The sequence below is a fragment of the Amphiura filiformis genome, chromosome 8 (assembly GCF_039555335.1).
Source record: "Amphiura filiformis chromosome 8, Afil_fr2py, whole genome shotgun sequence".
Taxonomy (NCBI): domain Eukaryota; kingdom Metazoa; phylum Echinodermata; class Ophiuroidea; order Amphilepidida; family Amphiuridae; genus Amphiura; species Amphiura filiformis.
The window spans coordinates 44,202,822-44,208,093 of NC_092635.1; positions in this window are offsets into that span (position 1 = coordinate 44,202,822).

The window sequence follows — 5,272 nt, forward strand, 5'->3', positions numbered from 1 at the left end:
TTGACCGGCAGTTAGTGGCGGTTGAACCGCATTCCATATTGTTTAGAACAATACAAACCGGATCTAACCGGGTTGAACCTGGCGGAACTGGTGAGCAACCGGCTGATGTGTTTTGAAGCTTTCCCTATAAAGTATGTGATTTAACTTATGATAATTGTTTTCAGTGCTCTCAGAATAACAAGAATCACTGATGTTACTGATGGAATATTCAGAAATATTTTCATGGTAGGGGTTGGTTGGATTCTGAATTTTAATCTCTTAATCATAAAGTTTAGCTGAAACGCGGCGGGAAACATTGACTCCCTAATCCAACCCCTTCCACAAGAGTATTATTTAACATTTCCTAATTGAAGAAATTCAGTGTAGGTAATCATTGGTAGTGGGGAAATATGTCATGATTTTGCCACAAAAAAAATGTATGAAACAAAAAAAAATGTCCAGCTGGGGGGGATGCACACACACAATTGACCCTGAGGTACATATAAATATTACACCACCCTTTATTCAGTGTGGTGGAAAATAAGTATTGCGTTCCACCTTCCATGCATATTGGTGCAACCCACAAATATGACATCTACATGTATATTATGACGTCATTGTGATGTCAAGTGGGGTGTTGGATCTTTCCGTTTTGATATCACAATAATGAAAATACTTTCCGATATATATTGATACCATTTTGTAAAAGATTTAATGACAAGTGATGTTACAAAAATAATATGGAAATAATATGGTTAAGGCGAGATGGCCGAGTGGTTAAGGCGTTGCGCTGCCGGCCGGGAGATACGATCGACGAGGGTTCGAGCCTTGGGCTTGACTTAGGTGAAAATTCTCTTCCCTCCCAAAAAGTTCCTTCTTCTTCTTGCGTATGTCAGGAAGAAACAAGATATAAAAGCCAAAACAATAAATTTCATTAAATTTCAAGCCCAGTATGCATCAACCAGTCCCTGGTGGCTTCGTCGACTTCAATCAGGCCGGAGATACCATTCGGTGGTCTATGGAGATGACAGGATGAGATGATGTGGTCGGCTGTTTGTTCCTCACTACCGCACTCGCATGCTGGGCTTTCCTTTAAGCCCCATTGGAACAGGTTAGCATTGAAGCGTCCAACTCCACTTCTCAGGCGGTTTAATTTTGTCCAAGCAGACCTGGGTAGATTGAAGCCTGGGATGGTGTCTGTTGGGTCTGTGACAAAACGCTGGAGTGGTGAGGAAGACTGAAGCCATTGGTCTTTCCATGCCTTAGCTGTCCAGTCCTTGGCTGTCTGGTTAGGCTGTGTTGTCTTCATCAAGTCTATTGCTTGTTGAGCAAACGGCTTCCTGGATATCAATCTCCTGCTTTCCCCTCACTGTTCCTAGCTCTTGACAGGGTGTCATGAAGGAGGTGTCCTGGTTCTTCAGACCGGAGTGCTATAGCTACGGAGGCTGCTTTCCTTCTGATGTCCGGCGGAGGATTCCTGCTAAAACCGGAAGCTGTTCAGTTGGAGTTGGTCGCAGACATCCTGACACAGTGCGCATAGCTTCATTTAGACCTGTGTCTACCTGGTGGGTGTGGTGGCTCCTGCTCCATACTGGTGCACAGTATTCTGCTGGTGCGTATACCAAGGCCAGGGTTGATGTTCTGAGGGTCTTGGTGCTTGCTCCCCAGCTGGTGCCGGCTAGGTGACGAATCAATGCGCATCTTGCTGTGACCTTGTCCCTTAGATTAACCAAGTGCTGCCGGTAGGTGAGGGCTCTGTCCAGTTTCACTCCTAGGTACGTGGGGCAAGCCTCGAAGTTCAGTCGCTTGGACTTGATGGTTACATTGAGTTCTCTGTTGGCTTCCCTGTTGTTGAGATGGAATGCAGAGGAGACAGTCTTAGCAACACTCAGCTTGAGCCGCCATTGGTAGAGGTAAGTATCTAGGGTGTCCATGTCTAGGCTGAGCGCTCTCTCAATTGTGTCCCAAGAGTTGCCCGACTTCAGGATTGCCAGGTCATCTGCGTATCCATACTTCTTAGCAATGGTATTGGGCAGGTCATGGATGTATATGTTGAATAAGAGAGGTGCTAGGACGGAGCCCTGTGGCACACCGTTCCTCAGGCTGCGTTGTCTGCTAGCTTGGCCGTCGCTGGTCTTAAGAATGAAGTTGCGGTTCGAGATTAGCTGCACGATGAAGGACACCATCCGTCTGTCTGGTATGAGCTTGAGGAGTTTGCATATCAGGCCTCTGTGCCACACGGTGTCGTATGCTGCTGTGAGATCTACAAATACAGCACCAGCCTTCTGGTTCCCTTCAAAGCTGTCTTCGATGTCTTGGGTGAGGAGGGTGACCTGGTCCACTGTTGATCTGCCCTGACGGAAACCGGCCTGCTCGTGAGGAAGCTGTGGGTCTACAATCGGTTGATACGGCTATGGATCAGGCGCTCCAGTAGCTTGTAGGGGATGCAGAGTAGAGAGATTGGACGGTAGCTCTTAGGGTCATCCTTTGGCTTATTAGGTTTGGGTAGTGCGATGACAGTTGCCTTGCGCCAAATCTTTGGTATCTTGCATCGTTTCATACAGGATGACAGGAACTTGCATAGCCAGTTGGTTGCAGCAGAGCCAGCATGATGGAGGAATTCTGGGTGGATACTGTCTGGTCCAGGTGCCTTACCTGCTTTGAGTAGTTTCAAAGCATCTTCTACTTCCTGCATGGTGTAATCGCTGCAGAGATCGGAGGTGGATGGCATCTTCCAAAGATCAGACACAAAACAAGTTCCTATATGGTCAGGAATCCTTCAATTCAGTTCAGAAATTTAATTTCAGAATTTAATTGAAGAATTTCTTCTCGCCCCCATACACTGCTTATCACGTGCAGATATAGGTAGTGTATACATGTGCTTCGTCCGTGATTCGGAAGTCACGTAAAGCCGTTGGTCCCGTGTACAGGAAGAGTCAAACCCTGTGCACGTTAAGTGTCAGAGCTATTCGAAAAGAGAAGGGGGACCATCCCCGGTTCTGGTATCTGCAATCAATCCTAGGTTCCAGGATCGTGCATAGGTAAACTGTGCACGTAAAGCCCGTGTGTTGATACTCAACCATTTTGAGGTAAGCACGTATATGGAAGGAAGGAAGGGAGAACCTTATTGTAATTGGCCTTATATGCCCCTATGTGCCCCTATGCTGAAACATGCAAAAAAGCTCGATATCTTCAGACCCCATGTCCAGGGGGTAAAATAACCGAATCGGATGAAACAAAAGGCATTTTCCCACTAACACAATGCCACTACAACTATTCCCACAAGTTTTGAAAAAATATCTCACAAAGTGGTTCAGAGATCACCCCCCTAGTTATATGATGATTCAGTACGCAAATAGATGAGGATTCAGTGCGCAAAAAAACAGGGCTGTACTAATTGACCGCGCGCTTAGGAGAAAATAGCCAATAGGCCGGATGCAAAATTACGGTATAAAGAAATTCTAAAATTACGAAGCTGACCAAAATTTAAAACGGGACTAATATAGCAAAGATTATCAGTAACATGCAATGCAGGACAAAAAAAATACATACAGAAAAATATGTATACGAAAAGATTTTGTAACATGATGATTCAATTGTACTAATTGACCGCGCGCTTATGAGAAAATAGCCAATAGGCCGAATGCAAAAGAAATTCTAAAATGACGAAGCTGACCAAAATTTAAAACGGTACTTATATAGCAGAGATTATCATATCAGTATGATGCAATGCAGGAAAAAAAAAAGAAACAGAAATGCAAAACATGGCTGATATTAAAAACGAAAAAATGATGATTCAGTACGGCGCAAGAATTTATCCTTTGTCTGATATAAACCCGCCGCGGCGCCGTAATTGCTATCTTAAGTAGATAGCCAACAATTTTTTTTTAAATCACTATTTTTAATAAACATAAAAGAAAAAAATATATATACGAAAAGATTTTGTAACAGATTCATCATCTAGGCCTACTTTGCGTACTGAATCATCATAGGCTAATTATATAACGCGTGATAGGCAATGTTTTTTTGAAACACAATTATTTTTCATGTTTTTCGCTTTGCTTGCTATCTTCTGAAGATAGCATTTAGAGCCTACGAAGAAAATAATTAATACCTCCAGCGGAATCTCTTACAAAATCCTTTCGTATATATATTTTTTCTTTATGTTTAGTGATTTAAAAAAAATGTTTAGGCCTACTATCTACTAAAGATAGCAATTCCGGCGGGTTTATATCAGACAAAGGATCAATTCTTGCACCGTACTGAATCATCATTTTTTCGTTTTTAATATCAGCCATGTTTTGCATTTTTGTTTCTTCATTTTTCCTGCATTAAAATGGTCTATACAGTAGACTATGTTGCGTACTGAATCATCATCTAGGCCTACGCGCGTCGTGAACTGAATCATCATATAACGCGTGTTAGGCAGTGTTTTTTGAAACATCATGTTTTTCGCTTTGCTTGCTATCTTCTGAAGATAGCATTTAGAGCCTATACGAAGAAAGACATTAATACCTCCAGCGGAATATGTTACAAAATCTTTTCGTATATATTTTTTTCTTTATGTTTAGTGATTTTCAAAATTGTTTGACTATCTACTGAAAATTTTTAATCAATTATAAAACTACAAATATTGAAAGATACATAATAAAAATATATAAATCAGAAAAAATATGAATGAATGAACTGTTTTAGGCTTACTAAGTGAATGAATGAACCACTTTAATAATGAATGAATGAATAAATGATAAATGAATTAATGAATTAATGAATTAATATGCATTATTAATTAATTAATGTAAATGTATGGATGAGTGTATGAAATGAATGAATGAGTGAGTTGAATGAATGAATGAATGAGTGAATAAAAAACTAATGCAAAAACTGGGGAAAAGTAGTAATCAATAAACTCAAAATCAATATTCCAAGCTTTTATCCAGGTTTTTATGTTTTAATTATTTGACCAAAGATAAAAATGCACCTATTAAATTGAGAACCAATTGCTGAAACTTGTGAAAAACAGGAGTATTATACCTTTACCTTTTACCATTGTAGGCCTATTTCAGAAAAGTGGTATTCAACCATACAAGTTTAAATGAGTCGAGAAATAATTAAATAAATCTAAAAACAACAACAACAACAACAACAACAACAACAACAACAAAACAGATCAGTGAAAGCCAGAGCATGGTGTATTTAATTGTAGGACACTATAAAAGCCAGTGGCAGAATATCTATATTTAGATGTCATATCATGTTTATTTTTGTCAGCTTTTGTTTACAAATCTGATTG